General features: G+C 35.5%; 1 long non-coding RNA gene across 1 annotated transcript; it reads left to right on the top strand.

Moving 5' to 3' along the window:
- Positions 1-8,821: 8,821 nt before the first annotated feature.
- Positions 8,822-16,079, top strand: LOC116665113. Its single transcript, XR_004321685.1, has 3 exons — positions 8,822-8,833; positions 13,379-13,389; positions 16,004-16,079. It is a non-coding gene; the product is annotated as an uncharacterized LOC116665113 (long non-coding RNA).
- The last annotated feature ends 388 nt before the right edge of the window (positions 16,080-16,467 follow it).

Genomic DNA, 16,467 nt, shown 5'->3' with positions numbered 1-16,467 from the left:
AAGAATGTGGTTTGCTGAATTAAATGTTTCACTTTGGCAAGGTAACTGCTAATTTTTAGCAATTTTTTTCTATCTTTATAATTTAATTTATTCAGCTCACGTGACTTCCTGTATCTAATGGCATGGCTTTGTATCTATCAGACTGGCTGGCATGTTGTTCTAATTTATACATGATGCATGAATTTTATATACACCTACTTTATATTCTTATGAAAATAGTATACATTATACAGGATATTTTATTAACGTTAGACTATTGCTATCTCTTAAAATACCAGAAAATTTTGTTTCCAGAAGAATTCCCTACTATTTATTAGTCTGTGCTGAAATCTCTAGTGGCATTTATTGGCTACAAAATGCCATTCCAAAATTTGTTCACTGACATTGATTCAAACCCTTTAAGAAACTCAGTTTTATCTAAAGGCAATTTAGAGCAATACTGGACAGATACTGACTTCCACAGGCCATTATCACATACATGCAAGTGAAAAAGAGAACGGGGAGGAGAGGAGGCAGGGAGAGAGAGGGAGACAGAATAGTCATAAATATAAATAATCAAGTATCCATATCCCCATCTTTGTATGCTTTCCACTCTTCTACTACAGTGTCAGATTTTCCAGCAGACAGTTCTAACCACAGCACTGAAACTAAGTTCTCATGTCTGTAATTAAGTTCTATCTTCTTTAAATAAATGCCTCTTGTGTTGCGGGACTTGACCTGGTCAATGAAGTTAGACTTCCACTCCAGAAGCAAGTCTATTTTCCAAAACCATCCAGCAGTCTGGCCGAGTCATGGAGACCTCCTTGCTTTCTTGAGGAAAAAATGAAACAAAACCAAAACCTGACCAATATAAAACAACCTAATATAGGCTGCAGTCCTAAAGCAATTAGTGTTTTGAATCACAGGACTCATTTTCAGGGGAAGAAATCCCGAACACCATCATTCAATTTTGAATATGAAAGTACAATGAAGACTATTGGACAAAAAGTCTGGACTTGTACATCAAATTTTCACAATATATAAAGAAAATGTTCTACATAACATTTCATCTCAGTATGTTATGTAAATAATTGGTATATGCAATTTATTACCTCTGTTTAAAATATGTTTCACTCTGTGTGTAAACTTCAGTCTCCTATTATATACTCTGTGCTGGTCATGGATTCTCTGTGAATTTTTACTTATCACCACATTTAGTTGCTAAGCGTAGAGGGGAACCACCAGCATTTGAGTACACCAAGCGAGCACTGTCATTAGCAATCAGTGTAAGGCTGCTCTGGTTTCATTTTATCTCATTTAATTTGTCCCTTTCTCCCTGACCCGCACTTTTATTCCACTTCCTCCTTAGGCATTTTCTTTGATATGTGTCTTATATGTTCCCCAAATTAGTACATTATTGGAAAATATTTGTTTTAATTTGTTTCTTTAAAATTTACATAACTGTTTTTCTACTTTATTCACTCAACACTTTTTGAGATTCATTTATGTTGCTGTCCAGTATTTAGCTTCTCACTTTTATTACAGCACTGTATCCCACAGTATGCATCTATCACGTTTTTTATACACACACGTACACATGTATGCATCTATCATATTTTACTTTCCTATTTCCCCAGCGATTTTCCCTAGGTAACTCCAACTCCCGCAACCACAAACAATGCCATGATAAACTTACTACAAGTGCCTACATGAAACCATGTGAGAATTTTGCTGTCATTTCTGATAAGAGTACATTAGCTTGAACGGGCTCACCGTATTCCAGAACTGCAACGGACCGGTATCTGCTATGGATGTGTTGCACCCCCAACTTCGGGAAGAAGAGCACTTAGGAAGACTCTTCTTGTCTCACCAGGGTATACTGGCAGTGTGGGAGGCAGATAATTGTTTTTGTCTCTGAACTGAGAACAGACACATCTGGGCTTGAGATAGAGACTGCCATATATCACCCAGAGATCCTGGACTTTGAGCTTGATGCCTATGGCCAGACGCAACTTTTGGACTGAGTGCAGTTTGCCTGTAGGAAGGAGAGTGAGCCAACTGAGCAGAAGTACCATTAATACTGCTCATGACTATTTCAGGCTCTTTGCCTTCGGGGCAAGTGACAGAGTGGAACAATGTGATGGAGGTGACATCTGTGAGTTCTGGCCCAACCACTGAATTTTTGGTGTGATACCGCCTCCCCAAACCCTCTTTTCACCTGCCACGTTGACCAGCAATATTACAGATGGCATTTCCCGGTCAGTCTGCATTCAGACATGAGGCCAATATCTAGAAAACCCTCCACAAATCCATAATGGACACAGTGTAAGAATAAATCTGTTTGGTTTCAGATTTTGAAAGTATGTGTGATCAGAGCATAACCTAACCTGTAACTGATACAAGCATATATATACCTATGTAAGAGCACTGAATCATTGGGTATCCACACTCACAATTTTGCTAAATACTGCCAATGACACTCCATAAACCCTTGCTAATGCTTGATATTATCCTTTCTCTACCTTTTGACATTCTTTAATGTATAGGGTGGAATGATTCTCTGCATTTTCTATTAGATTAATTCTTAAATACATAAAAGTTTTTCGTTGTCATTGTGGATTTTGCTATTATTACAGTCTCACATAAGTTGGTGCTAGTCTAGACGAAAGTTATTGCTTTGTGTAAGTTGGTCTGGTATCGATCACCACTTCTGGATACTCATCAATTATTTATGGAGGGGTGTTTCTGTGTAGGTAACTATGCAGTAATAATTACAGTGATTACTTCTGTCTTCCAGTCCCAGAAATCTTCCATTTTCTTGTCTTGTAATATTAATGAAAAACTATAATATCATACTAAACACTAGCATAGGTGTTCAGTTCCTGAATTTAATGAGAATGACCCCCAAATTTTTTCATAAAATGTAATGTCTGCTATAAGTGATGGCAGTTCCCTACATTCTCATTTTTTCTCGGTATGTTTTTAAAATAAAAATCTTATTACAATACAGCTGACAAGTTATTATGTTCATTTCAGGTGACATTCTGAATGATACCCTTGCTGGGGAGAGTATTCTTGGTTGTAGGCTTTTTCCTTTTGTCACTTTGAATACATTGTGCAACACCCTTATGTCCTGCAAAGTTTCTGCTAAAAGTCAGCTAAGAGTCTCAGGAGAGTCTGCCTGTACGTTCCCTTGCTGCTTATAAAATTCTATCTTTATCTTTAACTTTTGTGACCTTTTAAATAAAATGTGTCTTGGTGTGGGTCTCTTTGGGTTCACCTTGTTTGGGACTTCCTGGACTGGGACATCTGTTTTCTTCTCCAGATTAGGAAAGTTTTCAGCTATTACCTTTCAAATAAATTCTCTGCCTCTTATCTCTCTCCTTTTTCTGGGGACTCCTATAATATGAGTGTTAGTATGCCTGATGTCGCATCAGAGATCTCTTCAACTATTCTCCTTTTCAAAATGTTTTTCTTTTTGGTTTGGGTGATTTCTACTAGTCTTCCAGTTCACCAATCCATTCCATTCCTCTGTATCCTCTAGTCTACTGTTGATTCCTTCTAGTGTGTTTTCTATTTCAGTCATTGTATTCTTCAGCTCTGTCTGGTTCTTCTTTATATTTTATAACTCTGCTTGAAATTTTCACTGTGCTCATCCATTCTTCTCTCAAGTTCAGGGAGCATCTATATGATCATTATCTTGAATGCTTTATCAGCTAGCTTGCTTTAGTTCTTTTTCTGAAGTTTTGTATTGCTCCTTTGTTTGGATGTATTTCTCTATCTCCTCATTTTGCACAAATCTCTATTTCTATGTGTTAGTTTGGTTGGTAATGTTTCCCAATCTTGAAGAAGTGGCCTCATGTAGGAGACATCCTATGGGGCTCTACAAAACATTTCCCTCTGATCTCCAGAAATATAAGCTCTAGGGGTACCCCCTATGTGGGCTCCATGCGCCCTTCTGTTGTGGTGGGCTGACTACCGGTTTGCAAGCCTGGCCCCTGCATGCCGGGTGTGGTGGCTGTGGGCCTGATGGGTGGTGGGGTATCCTGCATAGTTGGCTGCATAGCTGACAGGTGGAGCCAGGTGCCTGCAGAGCTGTCTGTGTGGCTGGGGGGACTCGCCTAGTATGTTTTTAAGTACAAAGAGCTTTTAAGTTTATCAACTGCTCTTTCCCCCTCATTTAATCTATTCATGTAATAGATTACATTAACATTTTTAAAAGTTACATTGAAAATATTTTTTCTTATGGGATATATCTCTACTTGGAGATAATGCATTGCTTTAATATACTGTTGGATTCAGTTAGTAAATCTTTTTTTAGGATTTCTATATTTATATTTACAAACAAAAGGGAACAAACAAAATGGACCCATCATTTAAAAAAATTTTTTATAATGTTGGAATCAGAATTATAGAGTCATAAAAATATGTTGATTCGATTTTCTTTTTTATTTCTGTCATTAATAATATCATGAAGATGTTAGAGATCGTCTTTTCTTCAAATACTGGTAAAACTCATCTCTAAAACTGCTTAGAGGTTTTGAGGGGCTTTTTAGGTAGGTCTTTAATTTCACTTTCAATTTCTTTAAAGGATATTAGTTTACTCAAGTTTTCCATTTATTCCCAAAATACTGTCATTTTATGTTTTCTAGGATTTTGTCTTCATCATCTAAATTATTGAATTTATTAGTTTATATTTATTTTTACATTCTTGGATCATTTTAATTTCTATTATCCAGAGTGATCCCTTTGTTATAGTTTGTATCTATGAGTCACATTTCTTTGTAATTTTATTATTGCCATTTGTTTATATATCTGTTTTTCAATGCCTTTTGTAAACTGTGTGTGCTTGCTCCTTATTTCATTGATATTTCTGCTCATTTTTATACCATCTTCTGCTTTCCTGTTTCTATCACTCTATCCTGTTATTTCCTTCCCAGTTTCTTGATGTGAATGCCGGAGTGGTTTTGTTTGTTTTGTTCATTTGTTTGTTTTGAATTTTCTGTTCCTGATATAATTTTTTAAATTAAAAATTTCATTCTGGGTATCTAGTTATGTTCCATAATCAGGATATAGCTAGCCTTTTCTTGGTCATTTTTTATAAATATTTTGAAATTTATAACTTTCTGTTCATAGCTTTCTTTTTAATTAAAAGTTAAAGTGTTTAGAAGTATTTTTATATGAGATTAAAAAAAACCTATTCTTTTATTTAACACGTTTCTTGAGTGTTCATTATGTTTTAGGATTGGAGTACTTGATGCACAAAGCAAAAAAAAAAAAAAAATCCCAACCTTTTTGAAACTTACATTCACACAGTAAAGACAGAAGAGAATTAATACATATCATATTTAAGTAAATTATGTAGTGTGTTATAAGATATTGAGTGCTATGGAGAAATCTAGAATTGAGGGAGGAGACTGAGAATTGAGAATGGGAAGCTTGCAACTTTAAAGAGATTAGTCAAAGTTTAGTTTTACTGAGAAGGCCCTGTTTCAGGGGGTGTGGAGTGGGCAGTAGAGAGAGTTCTTTTTTACTTTGTAATATGGTAGTTGAAATCAACTAATAAGAGGGACTAAGGAAAGCACTGAGGGGGCGTGGCTTTAGGAAAACTATAAAGGGTTGAAATAGTTACTGTGGGCAATGGAAGAAGAAGCTGACTAAATATTTACAGATGCTTTTCTGGACAGGGACAAGGATCCAGCTTGTGTTGGAATCCACAGACTTCTAGCAAAATCACTCCACGTATGTCACATTTTCCCAAAATGCTCAGTAGTTCAAAAAAGCCCAGAAATGAATAAGTCAAGAACTGGAATTTTTCCAGATGACTGAGGCTGAGGGATAAAGAAGAAATGGTGTTAAGAGTTGGCAAGTGGCTAAATAAAGTGTTTTGAGTTCATTTTCATGGAGGTAAGTAGCTTCGTGTAGGAAAGTAGGGACTCAAGACCATGGAGAGGTCCCATGAGAACTCAAAGTATGATGTAGACACATGCATGTATGCACACCTGTGGGGTTTCCCCTGCTAGTGTAAGCAGCCCCTCTGTCTATGCCTGTGATGGGGAAGAACTGTATGGTAAAGGTGATGAAGCAAATAAGTCACTAGAAAGGAAAAGAGTCTCCCTTCTCCGGGAGAGGCTGACCATTTTCTTATCAAGGACTAGTATTCTTGATCTTCAAGAAAGTGCAAACCATTCTTTTTTGATGTTGTTGTTAAGGAGAGGGCGTGTAGCTTTTCCAATGGACCATCAAATCTCATCATTATAGAACACAATCAGAATGCATTTTTAAGTCTTTATAGCCTAAATAAGCAGAGAGAAAGAAATCAGGATAAGTGGGTTGAGGTGAAGCAAAGAAGAAAGGACACCCTCTCCAGAGAATCTGAAGGAAGCAATACTGAGCGTCCTCCCTGAGTGGTCCTGTAGGTGGTGGCAGGGGCTGGGGCCCAGGAGCTGTGCTAGACCAGGTTTGCTGACAAGTCTCCAAGCCAGGTGTTCTACCACGTGAGCGGGAGCACTGGCTGGTCTGTGGTTTTCCTGCTAGCTAAGGATCTAGCCACCGTGCGCGTGGTTCAACATCTTGCCTTCACATAAATATTTGGTTACTTTAACGATTTCATCTAATTTTTAGAACAGTAGGTTAAAATATGCCAGAGTTTACAATGATAAAGCAACTAACTTCTCTGGGAAACATTAACTATTAGGTTGTTATATGTAATGCAAAGAAATGTACCTCTGTTAAAATGTATATACATGTTTTTTTTTTTTTCCTACAGCACACTAAAATAGATTAGGTATTACACTGTGGAAAATATATGTGTATGTTTAAACTGAAGTTATTATATGTGACTGTCTCAGAACCAGGTATTAATATATTTTCTTTTTCATAATTTATTCATTCTGAACTGCAGATATGTTAATTATTTGCAGCTGTTACAGGCAAAATTCCACTTCCACTTCAACTAGCTACTGTAGTTAAATTCAACATATGGACTCATAACTTACCAAAGAATGTTCTTATTCAGAGTCCCTATGATAAAAATTAATGTCAAACAGATCAGCCATAAACTCCAGCCCCTGCAGAATTCCTTAGTCTGGATTCACAGGTTATTGATGTTTACGATATCATTCAGAATAGTGTTTTGGAGTTGTTAGCTTTCACTACTGCAGGGAGAACATAATAGCTATTTCTTTCACAAAGTCTGTTCTTGTGTGTATATCACTAGAATCGACCAAGACAACTTAAATCTTATCCCCTTAGGTATTTAACAGGACCTCTTACTGGGTTGTACTCCTTTGGTAAATAACCCATAATTTCTAATCTATCTATTTAATTAGCACTTTCTACATTGTGATGGCCTTATGCATGTAAACAGTTCAATCTAGATGGAGATGATAAAGAGATTACAATCTATTTAAACCATTTTTAAATTTTCATTTCCTTTAAAAGTTTTGATAGGGTACGTTTTATATTTTAAGGTTTACTTATGACATAATTTGTTTTGTTTAATTATCAGAAGACTATTTGTCACAGTAGTTCATTTCACTACTAATTGCCTAGTATTTAGAATTGATTTGAGTGTAAACAAATGTTCTGAAAGAGAGTGGTGATGATGAACAGTTTTAGGCCAGTTACGATGACAGTTATTAGTGCTATAATTTGGTGTATTTTTTCCATATTATTTTGAAGAATACTGCAGTCATGCAAGCAATTTGTTGATTTTTCAAATAAGCAACAAAATGCAATCTTTGAGCAGCTGTAACAGAAGCAAAGACATCAAATGACCTCTAAAATAAATCCAAATCCCTATTATTAAAATACAGCTGTCATCAAATGATTTCTGAATGTCTTTTCCTATTCTATAATGGAGATGAAAATTAATTGACATAATTTTTATATGCTGCAATCCAACAACACTAATGTCCATTAAATGTAATAACCATTCAGAAATTTAGGCAACTGCTTTGAAGTTGAGTCTAATGCCAGTCTTCATCTACTTTATGATGGGATTTCAGACTTATTTTGCAGTCTTACACAGTATTTAGAATATTTGGGTGTTAAAAATATAGTTGTAAAAATACTTGTCAACTCCTCAACCTTCAAGGAGCAAAGTATTTAGACTAACAGACTGAGTATTTAGTTTTGTGATCCATAACCACTTTTAGAGTTTAATTTGTATATCTTTATTGTGAGAAATGAGATGCTCAGACTGCTCCTGGATGTTGATTTAAATGAAGATCTTTCTACCTCTAAGGAGCATAAAAATACCTTTGATGCATCAGTCTCAAAAACAAAATAATACTGTGCATAATCAGTGTAAGGATTCATTTCTTACTTGAGGCTTATCATATGCGCTTTGAGAAAATATCTTAGTAAATGCTCCACTTATTTACAAAAATGTGAAAAAAAATTAAGTGAGTTTTAGATTAGAGTCATACAAACCCCTCCAGATCGATGTATTCCCAGATATAGGAGAGTTAATCTCCTATATGTAGTCATCTTGACCCAATGCCTTCAGCGGCAGTATTTACAACGCTCCAGAAAGGAGAGCCTGAATATTCCAAGGGAGATGATTACTGCTTTGAAGTTGACTCTAATGCTAGTCTCCAAATCTTACAAGGCTTAGTCTAAGGACAGAGAGGTGCCAAAGGCTTGATCTTCTCACACTCTATACATCCTATTCCACATTACTGATGTGGAGAAATAGTTCCACACCTCTCTCTTAGCTTCTGGAAGCTGCCAGTGATCCCTGACTTGTAGCCACAACACTGAAATCCCTGCCTCTATGTTCATAGTGCCCTTTTCTCTCTGTTCGTGTGTCCTTTTCATCTCTTCTAAGGACACACTCACTGGATTTCAGGTACACACTAAACCAGCACGATCTCATCTTGATTCTTATCTTAATTACATCAGTAAAGACCCTATTTCCAAACAAGACCACATTCTGAGGTTCTGAGTGGACATGAATTTTGGAGTGACATTCTTTAACCCACTACAGGGTTGGAAAACTACTGTCATAGGTAAGTATTATTGAGAAATCACAACCTCTGTTTCTAGGTATTGAGACTACCTAAAATTTTAGTACTTTTATTATGAGCCAGGCATTACTCATTCATGTTTGAGCTTCTTTAATACTCAGGGAAACCCCTATGAGATAAGTACTGATATTACCATCCCCAAGTTACAGATGAGGAAACAGAAGGAAGAAGGGTTGAATATCTTTCCCCAGTTCTGACAGCTGTTAAATGACAGAGCTACATTTATCTCCAAATATTCTAACACTGAGGTCACATTGCTAGGCACCAACATATTACCAAGGAGGAAAGAGAAGGCTGAAGAAATGAAAAGCAAAGAAGTCAACAATTCTAAAGCACTAATATGCCCAAGTGTACGTGTTAGGAAGTTTAACCTTTATAACAGCCCACTCTGGTACATTTTATCATTATATGCCATTTTCCTGATAAAAGAAAGGCAAGTTAAGAAATAGGAAATTGTCCACAGTTCCATTGCTGTGGCTGCTTTAAAGCTCACTCTGTTTCCCTTGTGTGTTGCCTTCCATGTTCTAGGGACAATGGATTTCAACACCTTCTCAGAATTAGTACGTATATTTCCAAATAAATTAACTTCTAAATTCTTAAAAGCAATATGTTGTGGAATTATTAAAGGGATAGATTTCACTTCTCTTCAACTTATAATGTTTAATCATATTCTTCAAATGTGTTTGGTCAGTAAATATTTTACTGAAAATACTGTGGATATAATGCCAGTACGCATAAGTGGGAAGCACAATGAATATTTTACAGATAATGGGTAAACATAAAATTAATAGAATTAAATGGGTATGGAAACAATAAATATACATATCACATTTGAAAATATTACTGTATATACCATGTATATAAAACATTTCCAAGGCATAAAGATACACATGCCTAAATTATAAAACTTTAATGATTTAATTTTGCAGCAGTACAAAAATGAATATGCTTTGGGGCCAATTTCTAGTTTCATTCCCCTAAACTTAAAATTGGAAGTAAGTGCTCACAGATATTTCCAGACTGACTATTTTAGAAACAAAATGGAAATCGTGAAGTGAAAATCTGACAGGCCTTTTATAATGAGATTTTTATCAGGGGATACTGGCAAATAAAAAATATTCAGCAATATTTGCTTTCAATCTCTTGTACTTCATTTTTTTTTTAAACAAAAAGCCCTATTTTCTTACCAATACCACGTAGTTTATATTCAACTAGCACTTTTACCATACAGCATTATTATTCTGTCTTTGCACTCTTGGCTTTAAAACTATTTTATACATTTTGTGGAATATGGTGTATTAGTAGAAATCATGCAATTAATTGGGGGGAAAAAGCCATTAATTTCATTGAAAAATTCTTAAAGAGTCTTATCAATCACTTGTAAAAAGAAATAAATGAAAATAACCTTATAGAAGTTGAAAGAAAACAAAGTAATACAGTATATTTATAGCTTCTACCTTAAATGAAACATTTGTAAAAGTTTGTCATATTCTCCCCAACAAAAAAATAGTTTGTCATATATTCAGTTTGAGATTCCAATTAAATGCTAATAATGGTGCATTCAATATTATGATCACTTACAGAAATAACAAAACAACTTAAACTCTTCAGGAGAAATTTCTATATACACTATGGTTTGTTCAAGAAGAAGACTTTGACATAATTACAATTTTTCTTTGTCATATGCCATTTAAACTGGTATTTACCATCTCTGAAATGATTTCTAAACTACATAGCAACATTCTCCAACAGGGTCTATCAGCAAATGTGTACTGGGACATACACACAGAGAAAAAATTTCTCAATGTTACATCAAATGACTATGTATTAATTCAGTAAATATTTACTAAGCATTTACCTGAGATAGCTTTCTGTTTGTTTTTTGCTTTTTGCTTGTTTGTTTGTTTTGCTAGGCAATGGAGATTCAATATTTAGGGGGGAAAAAAAAAGAGAGTCTTTGCCTCATGATCACATGAGGCACATGATCACACAGGTTGAAAACAGTGACAGTGGTATCCAAAAATTTTTGTTGACTAAGGATAGCATAAACAAAGGAGAGTATGCCAAAGATCACTTGGAATTTGACCAGACACCCTCCCCACAGGGTTGTTTTGCAGTGAGGGCTTCTGTTCTTCCCCCTTTGAGAAAGGCTGGATCAGGACATGCGCCAACAAGCAAGTACTGACCATTGACTTTTTTTTCAACCCTTTAGTGAGCATGGTTAGCAATGATTACGTAAGAGAAAAGGTACCCTTCCAATTAATATCTAAATATAGATGTGTGTCCGTATACCAAGCTTCAATCAAATATATTCACAATAATCTAAAAAGAAAAATGAGAGGAAGGATGAGTCAGTGTATGACACTCTCAACTTCAATGGTGGGGAGGCAAGGAACCATGAATTTGCCTTAAAGCTTTGAATTCTGTAAAGAAGTACATTTCGCTTTTCCTACCACTTTGGTTATATGTCAAATTTGTGATATATTAATACTGATACAGTTTTTGTTCATGTATTCTCCAGGGATAATTATATGCTTCTCATTAATTACACAAGTTAAAAGAAATCAATAATTTAAGGGAGAATGTTTGCCTTGCACCATCTCATCTCCATGGCTTTGTTCACTCTTCTGCTGTCTGCAGACATACAGTTCACAAACACACACACACACACACAGAATTTTGAATATTCCCCCGACATACCTCATACCTTCTCATTTCAAATTCATATCAGTACTTTAAGACACAGGTCAAATGCTCAATCCATCCTGCTATGTTTTCCAATTCATCTTACCCATGAAGTTTCATAGCAACTGTTTTCTGTACCAAACATTTGGTTTAAAGACAGGGTTAAGTACACTGTGCTATAATTCCACAGTATACTCTCTGGGGACAGACTGCTTGGGTTCAAACCTGAGACTTCTTTTGCTAAATAGGAAACCTTAAACAAATGATTTAAATTTTGGTTTCTCAGGAGGACTAGATGAGAAAAATACATAGCCAAATACCTAGAACATTAAAAAATATTCAGTACACAGCAACTTTCCCCCCTTTATTTTCCATTGTCTCTCTACTTTTTAAAATACTTTTTTTCTATTTTTATCCAAATATTTAATGCAACGGTTTTTAAAAGTCAGTAGCATTGAAAGATTTGTACCACCACCAGCAGAACGCAATGGTCCTTCCATGTCTGCTCTCCCACTCACCCAGCTCATTCCTCTCCCCACATGCAGTCACATGGCAATACATTCCAGTGGCCAATGGCACATGTGGGAGATCTGACTGATACTACAGTGCAGTATTTGCTCAGGGAACAAGACAGGAATCATCCATTCATGCCAGACTTCATCACAAAATAGTCACTACATGCTAAATAATATTTACTAATAAAATGCAATAAAAATAAAATCAACCATGTCAATAGATGAGATTTTAAAATATTTACTAATTCTACCACAGTCCTTTAAGATTGTTTCTTTCTCTCTTATTCTCTTAAAATTTATATTATAATTCTCAAATTTCATTAGAGTTTTTATTCTGTGAATATTAAATTCTAGATATTTATAATTTCTGGCTTTTTCTTCCTACTTTATGTACCATGACACAAGGTAATAAAAAGATAAAGATTCTTTTAGGTTGAGTTGTCTTGATGGCAGACTCTGAAATGGAGTTTAGCCTGTAGAAGGCTTTTTAGGGAATTCCTTCCAGTAGGTAACTTTGGAAGGGAAGAAAGGAGGGGACACCAGTGGAATCTGGCAAAAGGAGAGGTTGTGCATCCACTGATGTGCCTTAGCTGATTCCGCAGGGAGCTTTGGAGCTAATATACTAGCACTGTTCTGAGTTGGGCCAAGACTGTGAGTTTCTTCTACCTTCTACGTCCAGGCTAACTGACATACCCCATGTCAATCAGTCTTTGGATACACGAAACTGTGAAAACAGCATAACCTTGGGCCTAGTGGTCCAGGCAATCCAGAAAGGCCTGGCAGCTGAATGTGGTCCACTGACAGCACTCTCTGAGGTTCTGATAAGAAATCTTTCTTTGAAAAGGGATACAAGTGGAATATCTCTTTGTCCATTCTAATGGTTAAATAATCTTTTGGAAAAACTATATTAGTTCAAGAAACATTTTCAGACAATGAGAAATATCTTGACAAAGTCTACTGAACATTTAATAAGAAATGCTGACAAGTGATAAAATTAATGGAATTTTTTTGAAATGTGTTTATTTTTAAAGTCCATTATTTGATTAGGGAAATAGATTTTTAAATTTATATGTCTAGTTTATATAACAGCTAGAAATAAATACACCAGAGAAGACTAGTTGTTTAGATTTTTAAGCAAGTTAAGAATTTGTAGGTAAATCATGGGAGACTGTGTGCTTGTTATGACTTTCATGAAAGAATTTTAATTCTAGTTTTTGTTACATGATTACTCAAGATTTATGGTTCAATGATTCTTCCACAAGGCTGCCAAAGGCTATTGTGGAGTTTTGCTTCTCCAATTTTTCAGGGGATATTGGAAGGCTTAGAGCTGCAATCCACTGCATCAACTGTATTTTTTGGGTCAGTGAATTGGAGACCATCAATCACATAGTTTTCAAACTAGAATTTAGAACTAAAGAGCATGAAATAAAGTTTATAGGATGGTGACCCACAAGCCAAACCTGGTTCGCTGATAAGCTTTGTTTGTATCACTCTGGATTTGTATGCATTATGAAGCAGTTGCTATAGATTGGATTAGCTTCCATTCTCTGGCCCATTCTAGGGAAGAATGACACTTCCTGTCCTCACAGACATTAGTCTTGACATGTGACTACTTCCATATGTAAAGTGTTATTGACTAATTTTGGCTCTAAGAACGACCACCAGATGATTTGCCACGTTCCCCTTGCCTCCTGCTGCAACTCAGTCAGCCTGGAGTGAGTATGAGGCGAGCAGACAGGGCTGCCGTGAACCTGTGATGCCACGTAGGAGGACAGGAAATGAACTCCGCTGCTTATAAATGAAAATGAAATCATCCAACCATCTTAAGTCAAACATGAAAATGAGAATAATCAAAGAAACATACTGGCCTTGGGGAAAATAAAGAAAGCATTTCATTATCATTTAGAATTTTCAAATTGTTCATTACTACAGTACAATCTTGCCTATTCTTAAAGATTTGCCAACATTTATATATAAAAACTGTGGTTTTTTAAAAATTTAGTAAGAATATTTGACAATTTCAAGGCTCAACAGCGCTTGCCTCTTTAGATAAAACAGTGCATGATCCAGTTTACGAAGGTGCACATATAGATTTTGGTTACATGTCCATCCCCTGCAGAAGATCATGTCTGCTGCTCTGCCCCAAGACTCTTCCTGTCAATCCAACCACATTGCATATGATGTCAGTTTAAGCTGTGTGTATACATTGCTAAAATAATCAAACAAGGAGGCCATTAGACTTCTTGGTAGCCTACGTAAGCAAACTGAACCTTAAGCCAAAGTCAATTCTTGCAAGTGCTTCAAGGTTAAGAACAACCAATTACAAACGGCCAAATACGTTTTCCCTAATAATACAACTGCTCAAGCTGTACCCAATCAAATCGTTTCTTTGCTCTGCTTCCATGACTTCCCTATAAGCATCATGCTCCTAATTCCTAACCACTTCCTGTTTGGTGCTGTCTGACCAGAATTGATGTTTGCTCATATAAGCTTTTAAAAATTGTAGTATGTTTCAGTTTATCTTTTAACAATATATACAATCATATATATACACATACACTTAGTCAACACAGTATTACTGGAAACTCTAAAGTATTTCCACTAATGTCAGAAATCAAACAAGTATACCCATTACCAGTAATACGTAACATCTTATTGGAAATATTAGCCAATTGACAAAGGGAAAAAGAGTTATGAATACTGGAAAGGACAAGGCAAATTATTAAGGTTTACAGAAATGCAACTCTCTACCAATTAATCCCAGGAGATTTAAATAGTTATTGAAACTAATGAGTTGAGTAATATATCTTATAAAAAAGACATGCCAGAATTCATAGTTTTCTAATATATTTGCAATACACAGTAGTGTGCTATAATGGAAAAAATTAATTTACAAAAGTAAACACTATAGAGTTCCTTGGAGAAAAATTAAAAGAAAATGTGCAGGGCCTCTGGGAAATACTATAAAACATCACTGAGGAAATTTAAATAACAGATGAGATATGTTATGCTCTTAAATGGGAAAGTAATAAAAGCAATAAAAATGTGAGAACATTAAGGAAAATTATTCAGGGATAAAAATACAATGACATTAAAAAGTGTCAAAAGATAACATAATTAAAATGAGCATGTTACTATTTTAAAAGGCAGAGAAAGTAATGAAACAAAAAAGAGAGACCTGCAAAAATGGGAATTTACTGTATGTTGCAGGTGGCGACTTTTTAAAAAAAAAATTAGGTGAAATGAGTAGGTGTATTATGATTTTATAAACATGTAGTTATGCCAGGAAGAAAATAAATGTTAGACTCAATTGCATAAAAATGTAAAATCATCAAAACTCTGTGACAAAAAAACACCATAAACATCATTAAAAAGTAAAGGGAATTCTTATAAATAAATGAAAAAAAAAAATTACACTGCAAAAGAACAAGGGATAAAGAACATGAATTACTCTATCAATCAATAATCTTTCAGCATCAATATCAAAAACCCAACACAATTGACTTGAATGGAAAGAAAGATGTATTTGCTCACTTACCTGGAAAATCTATGTAAAGCTACATTCAACTGTTTAAACTATGACTTCTGAACTCTGTCTTTCTCCATCTCTCAGTTTTGTTTTCCGGTATGTTGGCATACAAGTGGCAAGGGGACCACGCACAGTTTCAGGGTTACATCCAACTTTCTCAGCTACTCTGAAGAAAAAAGACCTCCTTCCAGCAAAATCTAAGCTGAAATTAGATCTGTTGGAACATATACTCATTCTGAACCAATCAGGAAGTCAGAGATGAGTTCTCTGATTGGTCAGCCTTGGTCACATGAATCTTTTTATGTGGTGTCAGCTCATGCAGGCCAAGTAGAATATGGCAGGGAGGGGATTTCTCATAGAAAATAAGAGTTTTGTCCCTGGAAAGTGAGGGCTAGGTCAGACTACAAAGATCTAATCAAAGCATGAATGTGGACAAGCGTGCCAATTGAGTTGACATTTCCTTCACTTTGATTTATAACAGAACTAGGATAAAAAATCTCAGAGGATGAAAGAAGCTCCCTAATGCCTCCCAAAGTGCTTGCAGAGGCATGCCTCAAGTTTTGTATATAATGCTGTATGTCTCATAACCTGCCAGTCAGAGTGACTGTGAGTTTCAGGTCCACTGCCAAAATCGTATTATTATCCTGGTACAGGAGACATGTCATTACCCTTGGGTCTATCCACCACAGTCATTCTTGCTGCCCTGCACTGACTACTCTGTGTTCTA

This window comes from Camelus ferus, chromosome 7 (genome assembly GCF_009834535.1).
Source record: "Camelus ferus isolate YT-003-E chromosome 7, BCGSAC_Cfer_1.0, whole genome shotgun sequence".
Lineage (NCBI taxonomy): Eukaryota > Metazoa > Chordata > Mammalia > Artiodactyla > Camelidae > Camelus > Camelus ferus.
Note: the sequence above shows the minus strand (reverse complement) of the source record. Positions and strands in the feature narration are given on the sequence as shown.